Genomic DNA, 18,766 nt, shown 5'->3' on the forward strand with positions numbered 1-18,766 from the left:
ATGGCACTGTCCAACTACACTCACCGTACTTTTTGATCACACTTTATAGCATGACATAATAATTTCCAATGCATGATTTTGCAAAAGACCAAGAATTTCAAATTCAGATATTGCTATTGTGTAGACACGAAGGAAATGTAACCTCTATATATTGAAACGAAAGGAGTACGTTTTAAAAATATTGTGGTGAAGAGAAGAATACGAAAGATATAATAGTGCATTTTTTAGTTTTTGTAGCATGTACTCGTATGTTTAAACACAATGTAATATACAATTCAAAAGTTAATCATTATTACAACTGACTCTACTAAGATGAATTAGAGCAGTGGCAAACCACAGTTTAAGTTGTTGATTACTGACCCAAGGAATGTGTCATATAACAAGGGGACAAAATGGACATTCACACGTTTTATTTATTTGTGCAAGCGTGGACATTCTATTGTTAATATTAGCAGTATAAATTTCAATTAAACAAAAAAAATGTCGCAATATTTGAGTGTTACAGATTGATATATATAAAATTATAGCAGTCTAACAGTAGAAACTATACCACAACGGTTCAGTTTGCTAAACTAGTGGAACTCTGATGATAAAGTAAGCCAGTTGCCTTTGTAATGCCAGTTATTTTAGAGACATGTGGAACACCAAAAATTAAATGTATTTGAGGACTCTTTAAATAATTGAAAATTAAAATGGAAATAAAGTAATTTTTTAAAAGTAATATTCTCGCCTATCATTGGTATAAGGTAATCTACCTTAGAATTATAATATACTCTTTTTAATACTGAAATAAAAGTTATTCAGTGATTTCAAGACAAGAAACCAAAGTTACAAAGTTAAGACACAGCATTACCAGGATGTGAGAGAAAGATCACCCATTGAAGTAATAAAACAGTTAAACACAAGAGGCCAAAATTTAAGCTTACATTCTACCAGCAGTGATTTTACAAACATTATTAAAAATGTATAATTACGGTGTATGAGGAGCAATACTTCTGCTAGCTTTACCAGAAACTCTTTCTTTATACGCTGTGAACTGAAATCTCTCTTTTGTACTAGAAAGTGGAGGAGATGAATGAACATATGCTGTCACTGACTGCGAACGAGTTCCAGTCTGGGCCAGAGTGCCTTGTTTGTCCTTTGGAGGGACACTGACTGCAAACGAGTCCCAGTCTGGGCCTGAGTGCCTTGTATGTTCTCCAGACGGACAATGAGTGCGAACGAGTCCCAATCTGGGCCTGAATGCTTCGTCTGTTCTCCGGACGGACACTGACAGCGAATTTGTCTCAGTCTGGGCCTGAAATATTTGTTTATCGTCTGGATTTTTGTATGCTACACCTTACATTATTGCATATTTCTTGAGCGTCTTTTTCATGTGACCCCTTTTAGCAGAAGTTCCCATTTCTTCGTTTTTAACGATCCATGTGAAACTGGCACTTCTCGCTACTGTAGTGGCTGGCGTATTTGGTGTACGTGGTGCCGGGTCCCATTCCCACTGGGAGAGCACAAAAATTTGATTTCACAAACATTCACTTTGTTTAATCATCCGTCTCCTTGAGCCTAAACATTACTCTGGAAGTTTAAACTTAGAAAAAATCATTTTCACCCGTGTAAATTACTTTTCAATTTACACAAGCTACATGATAATCTCCGTTTTTATCATTAAGACATAAGTAGCACCCTACGAGATAAGATTGAAATACAAAACAACTTTAAAATAAGAGTGTTAATTTGAATTCAGATTTTCTCCTATACTCCTACACGACATAAGTGCATGTGCCTAAAATGTTCCTTCAGAAACATAGGTAGGTACCTATTTATGCTTGAGTATACATTGCACATTAAAGGCATATGATATGCACTTGCTATTTCCGCCCTAAAGTAACTTCTAAGCACATTCGTAAGAATACGAGTATCTACCTGATATGTTCCTAGACAAAAGCACATCGTCAGTGACACTTCAGATACATTCTAGTAGCGTATGGTGTGTTTGCTACATGATACGTACTTGCCTTGAATGTACCTAAAAGGAGTATACATAGCACTTACGCAATGTACCTATGCATATTATATAGTTCCACTTCAATAATCAGTACCTCTGGTGCTTGGGGTCCCAGGTTCGATCCCGGCCCCCGCCAAGTGAACTTTGTGGTGGACAAACACCGTGTGCGTGGGTTTTCTCGGGGTTCTCCCGTTTCCTCCCACTTTCTTCATTCCACCATTTCATTCCATTCATTACTCATCATCACCGTCTCCTTTAGCCTAACCGGCATAACCGTGGGACGTAAAACTCAAAGATTTCATTTCATTTCATTTTAATAATCAGTAGCATTTGTTAGATTGATAGTTTTGATTACGTTTTTCTTCTCTATCCGTAATTTACAAAAATGACTGACTTAATACATATACAATAAAGACCCGATTATCCGCGACCGGATGGTCCGTGAGTGCCGTGAAAAAAAAAAAAAATTAACCCTGCTCCAGTCGCGCTTAATTATATTTCAAAAGTAGTCGCTGCGGACTGACACTCCACATTCAAATAAGTACTGTATGTTCTAAAACAAAATAAATTGCATTGTAAGAAATCAATATTTCCAACAATAGTGCACGTTTCGAAGTGCAGCTCTACTCTGATAAGCAGAAGCCGATTGTTATAGGGCTAATCCATATGAAATGGTCCAGAACAGGTTGCTCGACCATCTCCGAAAATTATAAAAAGTGGAGTGTGATGAACCTTGTGTATGAGAAGGTCAATAACACGAGTCACATTTTCGGAGGTACAATTGTTCCTGAATGGTGGCCATCTTTGTTGTCGGCGGAGTGCCATTTTCTGCAGTTGCAAGCGTTTACGAAAACCACATTTGCTCAGGACTTACTAATCACAGGAACATGAAACAAAAACGCATGGGTACAGGAGGAACCAAGGAACACGGAGAATATATAATCATGTGCCCAAATAGAGATTCAGGGTTGCTAACTAATACATGAAATCACCAGAAAAGTACAGAAAAGTGCACTTTCATGGTGCTGTATTTTGGAATGGCATAAAGATAGTGGTTCAGAATTTATTGTGTGAATACTAGGGCACGTACAGATTCTTCAGAAACATTCACAGCTATGATACGACTATTGCCACAGAGTTATGGGGGTTCGAAAGTTGGAGTTTGTCATTTTTATGGCATTTTTGGGACTTAATATCTCAGGATGGCAAACTGCTAAAAATTGCTGCTGCAGCCACAAAGCAGTTCTGTACGTTAATAAACTATTACCAAAAAATCATGACTGATATTACATGGAGAACAAAGTTAGAACAATGTTAAGAAAGCACGTGCGTGACGATGGTATTCAGTGGATTAGTACTGACCGAGCTACAAAGCAGTACAAAAAACAGAATTAGTTCTCAGTGTGTTACGGACACACATTTGGCAACAGGAAACTCCTGAAATTCGTCACTTATTGATGTAACATAACATCGTAAGGTGTGTTCAGAAATGTGGGTAAAACGATGGAAGCTTCTTGTGCCTGGAATGGACTGACAGCTCGCAAATCGCTCTTTCAGTTCATCTTCATGTTGAGACACGACTTCAGTAGAAACAAAGTCATACCTGATCCCCTTGATGTATTCTGAACAAAACTGAAACATATCGTAAGGTTTAAGGATCTGATCACTTACTGGCCTCTGCAAACTAGCCCTTGCAACCTCTCTTTGTCACACCACCAACACCATCACATGCAGTTTTACCATGTGATGTAGCAAAGAAATGCTATTCGGCGTCGAGCCCAAAGTCTGACTGGTGGTGACACAAATTGACAAAGTGCTTCTTGTTCTTGTACTGGCTAGACGCACCATCAGAAAAATATATAATCTTTGCTAACTAACTAACTAACTCTATGGCCTATGGAACCCGGAGGTTCAGTGCCGCGTTCACAAAAGCTCTCCACTGACTTCTATTCTTAGCTAATTGCATCCAGATTCTACTTTGTATTCCCATCTCTGCGAGATTCATCTTAATATTGTTCTCCCATCTGCGCCTAGGTCTTCCTAATGGTCGTTTTCCGATTGGTCTTCCTGTCAAGACTTTGAAAGCGTTTCTACTTTCTTCCATTCTAGCTACATGACCCGCCCACCTAAGCCTCCTAGATTTGACGACCCTAACAATGTTGGGTAAACCGTATAAATTATGTAGTTCCTCGTTATGAAGTTTCCGCCATTCCCCATTCCCGTTCCTCTTGGGTCCGAATATTCGCCTCAGGATCTTGTTCTCAAATACTTTCCCTCAGTCTATGTTCTTCCCTCAGAGTAAGTGACCATGTTTCGCAACCATACAGAACAACAGGCATGATTATCGTTTTGTATATTTTAAGCTTCAGATTCCTCGATAGAATTCGCGACGACAAGAGATTTGAACCGAGTAGTAACACGAATTCCCTGCTTTTAGTCGACATTTAATTTCCTTGTGAATATGATTTTCCTCTGTTAATACTGATCCTAGATATTTGAAAGTATCCACTTTATCAAAAGTATTATTTAATATTTTAACGCATCCATAATTTGCCGTATTACGGTCCCGACGCATTTCCATGTATTTAGTTTTCTCTGCATTTACTTCTAAACCCATGTCCCTGCAAGTGTTTAATAAGATCTCTGCATTTCTTTCTATTGTTCTCCTATCATTCCTTATTAAATTTACATAATCAGCATATGCCATAACCTGGTAAATACCGTTCAACTCTAGGCCCTGGTTGCTATCTTCGATTTTCCTTATAGCGTATTCCAGAACAAAGTTAAATAATAATGGCGACAACGCATCTCCTTGTTTCAGGCCATTCTCAACGTGAAAGGTCGGGGACAAAAATTTTCCTACCCGGACTTTACTTTGGGATTCATTTAAACATATCTTAATTAATCTAATTAGCTTTCTCGGTATTCCAAGTTCTGTAAGAACGATATAATGTTTCTCTCCTAACCGAGTCGTACGCCTTTTTAAAATCAATAGATAGTTGATGTAGCGGGGTATTGTATTCTCACTTTTTTTCGAGTATTTGGCGAATGGTAAATATTTGGTCGATAGTTGATCGATTTCGTCTAAATCCGCACTGATAATCTCCAATAATTTCATCTGCGTATGGGGTCAATCTTGCTAATAGAATATTTGGAAGGATTTTATAGGATGTTGACAGAAGAGAAATGCCTCGACAATTATTACAGTCAGTTTTGTCGCCTTTCTTGTGAATTGGAACAATGATTGATTCTTTCCACTCTTGTGGCAATTTTTCCTTGTTCGAGATAAGGAGAATGAGTTTGTGTATCTTGTTCTACAATTTTTCGCCTCCAGCTAAAATTAACTCAGCCGGAATTTCATCTACACCTGGAGATTTGTGTTTTAATTTCTTTATAGCGGTTTCTACTTCTATTCGGTTGGTTTCTGGAATATACGGTTCTGCGGTGTGTATCTCCTTTTCTCCACGCACATTAGTTTTTGGTTGCGTGTTATGCAAATCGTGAAAGAAATCTTTCCATCTATTTAAGATGCTATCCCTATCAGTGAGAACTGTACCGTCAGATTTCTTTAATATATAAGCACGAGGTTGATAGCCATTCTTAAATTCGCTGATCCCCTTATATATGTCCCGGATGTTTTTATTTTTACTGTTATCTTCAAGTTCCTTAATTTTAGCTTTCAAAAAATCGCGTTTCTTTGTTCTAAAAGTTTTGGAAGTTTCCCGCCTGATATCTGCGAAATTTTGTGTAGTTATTTCATTCGGATTTTGTAGCCAGCGTAATTTTGCCTGTTTTCTGTAATCTTTGCTACGTGTAGTAAATGTTCTCGAATGTGACTGATAATATGTTGTTGAAACACGTGAACTGCCACAGTATCATGCGCTAAATGATCACTTATTACGCAGAGACAAGAGTGTTTCTGTTCTCCATCTTGTAGGTAGTAGTAGACAAAAGGATGCAAAGTGGCTTGCTGATTTACCCAATGATAGGACATTATGGCATCTTGGATGATCAATGTATAGTTTTTAGCAAAATCAGCCAAAACTATACACTCAGAATCACTGAGATTGTCTTTCTTGTATGTTAGGTATTATGCTTGAACCATGGAAATATAGTGATGCTTTTTGAGATCCTCGAGTTTCTCACATATTGTTTCAAAAAATTCGTCCGCATGTTTGACAACCGTAATCAGTTAGTCCTATCAACTGTAACCCATTGCTTGTATTGAATAATGTCAGGGAAAACTTCACTTTCCATGGCTTCATCAAACATCGACAGAATAGCAGCATTTCCTGGACAGTGTTTGCATGTTTGCATCATGCAGGCATTGCTGTTAATATCACATACGAGTAACTCAAGAAGATTCTTGTATTCAACGTTTAGTTTTGCCCCATCAATCATTAACTTTGTATTTTGGTGATACATACATACACAGACACTATGACTACCCGCAGCACCGGCAAGAATGCACCATTTAGGTCTCATTGCACAAAACTTAGCTCTGTGAATATCTGTGCATTCTGGATGGTTCTGTTTAAATGCCAGGTAAAGCTCGTTCAGGTTACATAACAACAGTCATTTCTGTTTCTGAACCCTCACACTTCCTGCACGTACTGGTCTACAATCTTCCTTGCCTGGATATAAACTGCTGTATTCATCGTCTTCATAAAAATGGAGAACTTTTTCTGTTGTCTTTGGTGACACTGATACTCGCTGATTGTGCCCCAGATCTGGTAAAATTCCCTGCTCACTCACCAGTTTTCTAGTAATCTTGACAAGACGTTCTGAAACATTAAATTCAGTTGCAATCTTCTTACGAGGCCATGTTGTTGGGAGCAAACTTAAGATTTTTACTTTTTCTTCCTTGGTAGCAATGGTACATTTCTCTTGTAATTGACGTATCAGGATTTCATAATCCGAGGACACTTGTACGCTGTCGTCTTCAACTTCAATAGTTTCCTCGAAGTTCTAATTGTCTTCTTAGCGCTTGTGACACTTTGTCCATTTTGCGTTGAAGCTTACGTTTCCTTTTCTCGGCACTGACTTTTCGTATTTTTGACGGTGGCGATAATCCTAACGTAGAACATGCTGAATCTAAAGTTTCTAAGACGGATGTTGACGGAACAAATTTAACATCGCTGTTTCTGTTTTGATCTTCCAGGTTACTTGTACTGGATGCAAACACTGCGGAGTAACAATTGGGACAAAGTGCTTTTCCTGGTATTAACTGAACACCAGTCTTCTTTCCTTGTAGCATGTGTTCAACGAGAATTTTTCGAAGTCCCTTTTTAATAGATTTCTTATGAATGTTCATTGGGTCACAACACACACGACGAAACAGATGGTTATATTGCTCTAAATATCTTATTTCATGGTATTTGCACACTGTCACAGGTTAACAGCCAATTCGCAGATGAAGCAGCTCCTGACTTTCTGTTTGCAAGTCCGAAATATACATTAGTTCCTTTGCACAAACACCATACGTAGATTTATGGCATTCCTCATTAGTTGCATTTCCCACAGAACACTGAGAAGTCATTTTCAGCGCACAACACAACAACCTTCCACTGTGGCTGTAGCAAAACGACTGACGGATACTCCAAGCGGCTGACTGACATTTGGAGGGTAAATGCATATATAACAAAAAACAATACAGATGGGTAACTCCAACGTGAACGATTTAGGTCGCGATTTCACTGCCACCTGCTGCCTGTTTCCTCAAACTGATAAAGTAGAATGAATATCCATCCAATCATAACGTAAAAGGTGATTCATGCACCGACTTGGCATCGTCACGCACGTGCTTTCTTAACATTGTTCTAACTTTGTTCTCCATGTAATATCAGTCATGATTTTTTTGTAATAGTTTATTAACGTACAGAACTGCTTTGTGGCTGCAGCAGCAATTTTTAGCAGTTTGCCATCCTGAGATATTAAGTCCCAAAAATGCCATAAAAATGACAAACTCCAACTTTCGAACCCCCATAACTCTGTGGCAACAGTCGTATCATAGCTGTAAATGTTTCTGAAGAATATGTACATGCCCTAGTATTCACACCATAAATTCTGAACCACTATCTTTATGCCATTCCAAAATACAGCCCCTTAAAAGTGCACTCACACTCAATTTTTTATAATTTTCGGAGATGGTCGAGCAACCATTTTCACCATTTTTGGACCACTTCATATGGATTAGCCCTATAAGGTATGAAAAACGGGAGTTTGCGTTGTAGTAAATTACATTCATTGTTCACTGCGAAGTGCGAGTACGTAGAAGACTACTGGAGAGTTAATTACGAATCTGAAGAAAACCAATTTTAATCCAAGTCAACAACCGGGAAAATACAATAGGCCCTACAGTGCGAAGGTCGAAAATTACTGACAGGTTTATAGTACAGTATTGTTTTTGTTTGCTGTTCTTTATTTTAGTGATTTAGACGTAGAACAAAGATATTTTAAAAGTTCTATTATGCTTTTTGTACAATAAAACATAGTGTTTATGCTGAAATATTTTTTTTTCGTGTTTGCACCTCAATTTTAGTCTTTTTTCGAATTATCCGAGATTTTCGCTATCCGCGGTGTTCTTGCCATTCAATTCCGCGGATAATCGGGGCTTTACTGTATATGAAAGATTAAGCTCAAATTTAATTAGTGACTTTTATTTTTATAAGTTAATCTTTAAACTTGACGTATTTCTTTTTTCCTTTTAAATTACCGTTTTTTTCTAAAAGAAGAGAAAATGCATCGAATTTAAGATGAACTTAGAAAGAAAGGTAATATAAATCATTACTAATATTTGAGATTAATCTTTTATATATATGTAGTCAGTCAGTCATTTTTGTAAGTTAATGATGAAGGAAAACGTATTAAAAATAATCAGTTTAATTAGTGCTGCTGGTTGTGTTTGTAAGAGAGTGTTTGAGGTGTGTACAAATTGTGTATTTGGGTGGAACAGTAATCTAACCTGACATTAAAAAGTCAGAAAAACTATAGTGCGAAATATTGTATTTACATTGTGTTTAACGGTGCCATAAAATTTTGAAAATGAAATATCTCTCTGAGTTTTACGTCCCGCGGTTATGCCGGGTGGAATAAAGGAGAGGGTGATGATGAGAATTGAATGAAGAAAGTGGGAGGAAATGGGAGAACTCCAAGAAAACACACACACACGATGTTTGGCAAGCGCAAAGCTCGATTGGCGCGTGCTAGGATCGATCCAGGAACCCCACGCACAAGAGTTGAACGCTCTACCACTGAGCCACCATGGCACCGGATAAGATTTGAAGTATCTGCATTCATAAAATTTTGAGTATCATAAATTTCTACTATCTGAAAATATTAAGGAAACAATCAGAATAATTGAAAACCAACAACTATACTTAAAAAAAAAAAAAACCTATTATATCAAGAACCACAATTGTGTTTTTTCATTGAGACAAAATAAGATTAGCATAACAGTATATAATCGTATAAGTCCAAAAAATCGTATTCATGGAATAGTGTTTAGTGAACACAACTTTTTAATTACAAAGAAATTTTAGGTGGATTGTAAATCTGACAAAGATCTGTAGTTCATTAGAACCTTTATTAACATCTTAGAAAATACAGGAATGTAAAAAAGAGATATAATTTATACTAACTTCTTTTTTCACGATTTTTGTACATGACTCATGAAAAAATCCGTTATTGTAATTAGTTAATTTGCCATACACAAAGGCACATAAGAAAAATACAGTTTTCGCAACTTGCATCAGGTGATAATTCTTCAGGAGGCATGTCAGCTGATAGTGGAAGATGTTCGCAGATGGTGAAGACATACTCTGTGACTGATACACGCTGAAAAATAAAATCACATTCAGTTTGTAGAACACGTCTAACAATTATTATTTTGTTTTAGTTTTTTCTATTGAGAGTGTAATACATTTTTAATGTACTAAGTTTTGCATTCAGACTGTAACGATCATGAATACCGTCATACAAGAGCAACAAGGCAGAACACATCCTACAAGCTTTTATCTCTAATTTGCAAAAAGGGCACTTTTATTTGCAACTGTTAATATACTTCATGTACATCTTTAGTTTTTTTTTTCTTTTTTTTTTTTAATAGCTTTACACCAACTATGCAACTAAAACTGTCAACTACAATGATATACGCGTATCTATACGGAAAAGGTTGCTAGTACCGTAGTTAAGTGGCAACTTATTGTTAATATAATTCTACAAGGGAAGTTCAATAAGTTTGGCACAGATGGTTATAATGTTATTATTAGTTGCAATATGATGAAATTCTAAGTGAACCTACTTTGGCCCTTTGGCTACAAGACCATATCAGTTAACGTAGCCTCCACCTGCTGTGAAGCATCTCGTCCAGCATTCTTTCCGTGCCTTCAGTGCACTTTGGTAAAATTCAAGTGGTAGATTTTACCCCATTGTTTCACACAAGAAATGAGGGCCTTGTCACTGTCGAATGTTTTTCTTCAGATGACTAAACAGGAAGAAATCCAAAGGATTCAAGTCCGAACTATAGGGAGGCTGAATTACGACTTCCCATCCCATTTTCATGATTGCATGTATCATCATGATTGGCATTGCCATGATGGAGTTGGAAAAGCTTACCTTGAAGCTCCTGTCTCTTGGTCTGGAGAACATATCATACCTTATCTAGTGACAAACAATAATGCTTCTGGTTAATTGTGGAGCCATGTTACAAGAAGTCTATGAAAATGACATTGCACTGATTGCAGAAAAAGGATGTCATAATTTTCTGTCCTGATTTGGAAAATCTAGGATTTTTAGACGCTGCAACCAACATTGGATACTGGCGCGGTCTAATGTGTGATCCCCATAAACTGGTAGCAAATTGCTATGAATTGATGTGGCTCATTCATCACCAGTTTTGAACAGAAATTCCATTACCGACCGTTTTTAGATCCTGATTGTACTTCAGTGTCCATTGTGTTTACCTATGAACAATAGGAAAGAACAACTATTACCATTTTGAAGCCAAAGAATCAGAGGGTGTCCACCTAAAATTTCATCATCATATTGCAGTTTATATTACACCCATCTGTGCAAAACTTATTGAACGCCCTTTGTAAATTACTTGCAGCGTCTCACTTCTTTAATTAGAACCACGTTAAATATTTGAGAATTCTATGAACCATGTCTTTCCTCAATTTACGCTCTCTTTTTTTTAAACTTCTGACGGAGCCAATGGTTACAATTGTGGACCACTAAAAGAAATGAAAAATCAAAAGAAAGACTTTTTGTTATATTTAACGATGTCACGGAATTGTGTATCGTGCAGAACAATCTGGACATAATAAGCACGCTCTAGTCGAATTCGAAAATTTAAATTGAAAAGTCTGTAAGTTACATTAGTACTGCACCGAAGTTGATAACTTTGTAAGTAAAACTTGACCTGACCACTAAGTTGAGCAATTTCTTAAGCTCTGAAGTCACCCTGCAATGAAATATTCATTCCAGAAGGATTTATAATTATATTCCCCGCCAGGTGCGCATTGAGTTTTTGAGGGTGCTCGAAAAATGTTAAACATGTGCACAGAGAATTTTCTAAATTACATGATCCATACTCAATGAAACGTGAGCCTAAAATAAATACAATTACTCATCAGTCATTGGGCAAGTCCTATACTTCTATTACTCTGACATAATGAAATCAATTTCAGGGCTGATGCTAGGCAATTAAGATACCAGACGTTAGTGTCAAGAATAGTTCCTCCTCTAGCAGTCTTAATTAGAATCCCCCCAACATTACAAAGGATGCCGATTTAAAGGACAAGTTTTACGAAGAAGTAGAACGTGTATTTGACCAACTCCGCGATACCATATTAAAATTCTGTTAGAGGATTTCAATACAAAGGTAGGATGAGAGAATATTTTGAAACTGATTATAAAGCAACGAAAGCCTGCATAAGCAGAGAAGTGACAGCGGTATTAGCCTCGCGAACTTTGTAACATTCAAGTACCTTATTCTGAAGAGTACAAAATTCACACGTCGCGATATTCATACCCTAGTCACAAGAAAGCTTTCAGCTAGTTGGCACGTGCTTGGCGTTTGACTTTCTACACTTGCACATACAATCTGCCTTTTGTTGTACTAGCAAGCAAGCAATGCTTTAGACCCTTCGCAAATCGTCATAGTATCACTGACCGTTCATTTTCTTTGACTTGACTAGACTTGTAAAACGCTTGCGTCAAGCTTGAATGGAACACTGAATGAAAGGTTGCTCCTATCTAACTTCGTTCCTATAATTCATGCTTGCCCGTTTTCCAATCAAGCTGGATGCGAGCTTGGCCGACTTGCAATTCAAGCTTACAGCAAGTGGTTTACAAGTTTTCTCTGCTACTAGGGTAAATACATTTGGACCTCACCAGATAAAAAAATAAATAAATAAATAAATAAATAAATGCTGTTTAATAAATAACAGAAGACAGTCTAGAGTAATTGATATTCGATTATTTAGAGGGGCTTACTGTGATACTGATCTCTACCGGGTACCAGCGATTATAAGAGAGATTACCCATGAAAATAGTCAATAATCGGCATCTGATAACGGAGTGGTTAACGTAATTTAAAAAAAAAATCAAGCGAGTCAAACAAGAGGGAAGTACCAGGTTGAAGCGTTGAATATGCTTTTGGTTTTAGATGTGCGGAATACACTAATGCACACTTGGGTTAAAATTAGGGGTAGCATTAAATCTCCAGGAAATAGGAAAAAAAAACTGAGAACAAGGAAATACATAGGGACAGATCGTAGTTTGATCAGAAATGAACTAAACTACAGAGAGGAGAAAATGGCAAAACTGCGTTAACTACAAAATTCGAACGAAATAACTGAACAAATGACCGAACAAGTTCGTTGAAATCCGGTGGGAAACTTCCAAAACTTTTGGAACAAAGATTTTTTTGAAAGCTAAAATTATTTAACTTGAAGGTTATAGTAAAAACAAAATCATTCGGGCATCGAGGAGAGCTTTCAAAGTTTTAACACGAAACCCAATCGGGAAACGACCATTAGGAAAACCTAGGCACAGATGAGAGGACAATATTAAGATGGATCTCACACAAGTAGGAATTCAAAGTGAAAACTGGATCCAGTTGGCTAAGGACAGAAGTCCGTGGAAAGTTTTCGTGGATAGGAGATAGAAACTTCGAATTACATAGGCGGTAGAGGTACTTAGCTAGCGATTCGTTAAATCTACACAGAATGAATCATACCATAAGTACCTGTGCTTAGAAAAAAAAAATCAATAACAGGGAAAGCAAAGCATTTATATAAAGTTGAAAAAATCTGAAAAACAATTTGATTTGCCGAGTAGATTGCGAGGTTCGGGGTTCAAATTCGAAGTCCAGATACCTTGATAAGACTTTTCATGTTTTCTATAACTTCCATCGGGTGAAGACCGGGGTTGTACATTTACTATGTAGGTTTGGTTAACTTCCGTCAAACTTTGCATTTCCCATGTTCTTTACGTTCCATAGTAAAATATATCTTCAGTAATCAAGATACGCGTATAACGATATTTCCTTCTCAACTGACTAGCAAGATAATTGTGAATGGAACGAAACATCTACCTGTTCACAATAATCTTCGAAAAGCACTGACATTTTCTGGCCACTTTCGCCATTTTTACTGAAAGGTAAATTATTACTGGGATTTGTTATTGAGAAAGGATCTGCTAAGTCATGGTCACTAGTATCTGCAGGTACTATCTGCCAAAAAATTAAATTTATACCTGTTGGTGAGTCTGGTATCTTTGCGCCGACTGGTGTAGAGTATATGGGAATTAATCCAGTCAAGTCTATAGTTTGGTTGGGAGAGGCAGTGCAAGTACGAAAATGAAATCTCTGATTTTTACGTGCTACGGTTATGGCGGCTAGGTTATAGGAGGCGGTGATGATAGAAATGAATGAAAATGCTGGAATGAAGAAAGTGGGAGAAAACGGGAGAACCCCGAGGAAACCCCCACACACGGTATTTGTCCAGCACCAAGTTCACTTGGCGCGAGCTGGGATCGAACCAGGGACCCCACGCACAATAGGTGAAACCTCTTCCACTGAGCCACCTTGGCCCGTGCAATGCAAGTACGAAGCACATGCTTAAGAGAGACAGAAATTGTAATTACAGTTATGAATATTATAGATAAGTGACAAAAAAAAAAAAAAAACAAAAACAAAAAAAAAAAAACGAAAAAATCTATCAAACAGAGAAAAATGGCTTTAAGGTTAGTAGTAGTAGTAATTAGAATTGCCTCCAGATTTCAATAAGAAATCCCGAAAGGCAAAGTGGTTGTAGTCTAATGGTTACGGAACAGAATACCAATGCAAAAGGCAGCAGTTTGAATTCGTGAATGAATATGTGATGCTAAAGGTATTAATATTTTACGGTAAAGCGATGTTGATACGCTATTGTTATTAAAAATAAAGTTGTAAGGATGAAAATAAAGTTTATATGATCACGAATACGGAATTATTTATTCTCTTGTCGTGTGGAAAACTCTCAGAACATTTCGAATTGATTGATCCAAAATTTTACATTGGATTTTTTTTTTTTTTTTTTTTTTCGAATTGGAGCTACTAAAGACATAAACATGTAGTTTATGATCGCTGAATTTAATGCCCTTGTTGGAAGACAAAATTCAGGTGTCTTAGTATGAGGAGGTAGATATAAACAAAACTATTTTTATCAATGAAATCAGAAGGAAGTTGTTGAGTCTATCATAAGTTTATGTAAACGTGAAAAGTTGCTTCGGTTTCAGATTTTGAAATGATGGAAAGTTTGTAATTGGTTTTCAACCGCTAATCTATCTACACCACGGAACGTTTACTGTGCATTTTGAATATGGATTAGAAATCTAAATGATCATTACGGCTGTTCAGGAAGAGGAAGAGGAAAAGGATTGGTGGCAATGGTATAACGATAATGGTTCTTAATCACCTTAATTTTGAGCCATTAAAACACTTCAATTACCTTTTATACACTTAGTTTAATAAATGTGACGAAAAAGTGTATATTTTAATTATACACAAATTTTAAAGATGCCTGCCTAACTCTCACAAGAATTCTATTTATTTATGTTGTCATGACGACGACATCGAGATTTTGATTATATAAAAACATTTTAATAATCTTTTTATATATTAACATCATAACTATATTATTTCTTTTTTTCTTTCTCTTCTTCTATTAGCAGAACCTGCCTAGTATATATTTAAAATATTTAAAACACATTATAGCCCAAAATTACAAGTTAATAATTGTTACAAGTAAAAATATACAACATACCGTTGTATATTATGGCGCTCGACGGACTTTTCGTTTATTTATTTTATTCAATAAAAGGAAAAGAACTATGGACCGTTACCCTTAACATACTTTTTAAGTGCCCCTTGTCTATATAATATATATTCCATATCATAATTCACAAATATTTCCTTATTTTTACACAAAAAATATTATTAATAATTACATTCCTTTATAATTAATTCCATAGTCGGCGATTACATGGCACGTTAAAAAAAAAAAAAAATACGGTCAATATCCTAATTCAAGTCCATTATAGGCCATAAAGAGGTTAAATCATTAACTTTGGCCATAACAAATGAAGGTGTTAATATACATGCATTTTACGCATTTGTAAAGAAAAAAAAAACAACTTGAAATGCACACAATTTCATTATTTTAAACAGAAAGTAATTACAACATGAATATATGAATGAAAGTAGAAATTAAGACTGAATCCGTGATAACATTTAAAGTCAAAGTTCTTTGGAAGACATATAAATTTGATTTTCATTACCCGAAATTCTTCCATAAAATGCTCGACATCAATGTTGTATAACTGTCATTACTTTCACATGTTTACATTAAAAATATCTTTTATTCTTTGATATTTATATTATTTGCATAAAATTCGAAAGAACAAGAACACACAAGCAAGAATTGCTTAAATACGAACAAATATACTCTATAACATGAGACATGAATAATGCGATTAATATTGCGTTTTGCAATCATAGGAAAACACATTAAATATTCTCTTGATCTAACTTTTCAAATTGTTATTTATAACGATATTTGTATCTATAGTTTTTAAATCAGTTTCATAATCAGAAAATTGATTAGAAGTATTTAACGCTGATTGATTAGAAGTATTTAACGCTGACGTGGATTCAACCCCTTTCACATCAGCACAAGCTAGTTTAAATTACGTTGACTCATAGCTTCATTTAAATTACATTGTATTCCACAATCTTGGGTACTTTCTTGGCGATTATGCACTGTTGCAACATTCGAATTTCTATTAACGCAGTTTCTGCCATCTGTAAAGCGATTTTGTGTAAACAGGCGATGATTATTGTTCCTATTGAAATTCCGATTACTATTTCTAAAATTCCTGTTTCCATTTCTGCGATTAGGTTGTGTCTGATTACCGGTAACATTGTAACCATTTATTCTGCTATTAAAACAATACGAGTTAGAAGTATTTTCAGGTTGTATGTTTAAGTTACGAACAGGAGCATATTGTATATGGCTATGACTAGGATTACCTTGACCTCTATCCTGCCCTCTATTACCATTTTGTACCGCAGATTGACTTTCATAATTTTGAACAAGCATAATCAAATGATTAAAGTTGATACACTGCGCAGACATTAATAATTGTTGTAACCTAAAAGGCAATAGAATTCGAATGGACGCAATGATTCGGGATTCTGGATGACTCGGATTTAACGATCTTAACTCGTTATATGTAGAAACCACAAATTCAGTAATGCTTCTATGTACCTTGGGATTGAATGGTTTCGTTCTCAGTAAAGCATCCCTATTCGCTATCATAAAGTCGTTCTCGTAGTTGGAAAGTAAGGCGTTCTTAAAGTCGGAGTAAGTACGGAGACTACTCCTAATGGCCTTGAACCATGTTAGGCAAGGTGGCAATAATATATGTGGTAGTAACTTTAAAAATTGAGACTCGTCTACACCCATTAGTTCGCATTCATCCTCAAATTTTTCGAGAAATCCCCTCGCTGATATGTCTTCCGGTACCCCACTAAATTTAGTATGAGATTTTACATCACTGAACCATAACGGTTTACCTGTTCTAGCCTTCAAATACTTGTGGTGGTTATGATTCTGATGGGATGATCGCCTCACTCTTCTTTCTCCTTCGGTACTGTCTTCATTACAGCTCGAGGATTGATTATCTTCAAGAGTTGCTCTGGGATGACGTGTAGATTCCCAACCGATGGATGTGGGGTGTACAGCATTCATGTGCCCACCATCTTGCTCTGCACTTTTGTGAATACACTTTTCTTTAATGAAGTTGACTTCATCTTGTAACTGCTTAATTTGATTGGCGTGTTCATTTACCGCTGTCTCTATAATCTTTACAGAGTCTTGAACTTCGGTGAATCTCTGTGCTATCTTGCCCATTTCTTCATCATAATGCTCGAACTTAACTGCAATTTGCTGATTCATTTGACTTAATTGTTGTTGTAATTGGTCCCATTTACCATCGTTACGTTGCTGCAATTGCTCTAACCTTTCGTCAAGATGTTGTGCTTGATCCCGGGCTTGATCCCTAATTTGTTGGGATATTTCATCAATCCGTTGGGCTTGATCCTTAATTTGTTGTGATATTTCCCTTAAGACGTCAATATGTTCTCTGGAGAATTCATTTCGGTATGTATAGTTTGATTATTGTCCACTTCTCTTATTCATAGCAATCATTAGATTCCTATTTATTATCTTGCCACTTCTCAAAATAGTAAGATTGATGTTGGGCTCAATGTTGATCGCTTTATTATTCTTCTAAACGATAGAACTTTCTCTTTCGGTGTTTCGGCACCAATTTATAACGATAATGGTTCTTAATAACCTTAATTTTGAGCCATTAAAACACTTCAATTACTTTTTATACACTTAGTTTAATAAATGTGACGAAAAAGTGTATATTTTACTTCTACACAAATTTTTAAGATGTCTGCTTAACTCTCACAAGAATTCTATTTATTTGTGTTGTCATGACGACGACATCGAGATTTTGGTTATATAAAAACATTTTAATAATCTTTCTATATATTAACATCATAACTATATTATTTCTTTTTTTCTTTCTCTTCTTCTATTAGCAGAACCTGCCTAGTATATATTTAAAATATTTAAAACACATTATAGCCCAAAATTACAAGTTAATAATTGTTACAAGTAAAAATATACAACATACCGTTGTAATGGGGATTCATCTACAGTGAGGAATATCTCGTCCATTTACCAAAGGTGCAAATCAAATACTAGTTGAACACTACAATGTCCCCATTCAAAGACTGAAACGCTATGAGGGAGCATAACCGACAAAATTGGTACTAGTTGACGGCAAATGGATATCAATCGTTTAAAAGAATGTACGGTACGTTTGGCTCCCAGAATTAGCTATTATAGCCTATGGGTCTTAAAGTAAGAAATGGTAAAATCTATTACTCTTGCTCAAAATTTTAACTTTTTTTCTTTCTTCTGTTTTCCTTACCCTTCTTTCAAAACTCTTGTTGTTCCCTTTTTGACTTTATTGCTGCTCAACTTCTTTATGATTTCTTCAGTGTACTAACCATATTAACTTTCTATCTGGTTTAGTGAGTCATCATTTAATTGCGAACTTCAAATTATATTACTGAATACTTTGGACTGAATATCTGCAGCAGGCTATTGGGTGAAAATTATTAGGGTTAGGTATTTGCAAAGT

General features: G+C 36.0%; 1 protein-coding gene across 6 annotated transcripts in view; it reads left to right on the top strand.

The window, feature by feature from the left end:
• Positions 1 to 18,766, top strand: part of LOC145674507 (uncharacterized) — a 266,730-nt gene that overhangs the window by 68,036 nt on the left and 179,928 nt on the right. The gene's annotated exons all lie outside the window — the stretch shown is intronic.

The sequence above is a fragment of the Thermobia domestica genome, chromosome 17, assembly GCF_964235325.1.
Source record: "Thermobia domestica chromosome 17, izTheDome1.hap1.1, whole genome shotgun sequence".
NCBI classification, from domain to species: domain Eukaryota; kingdom Metazoa; phylum Arthropoda; class Insecta; order Zygentoma; family Lepismatidae; genus Thermobia; species Thermobia domestica.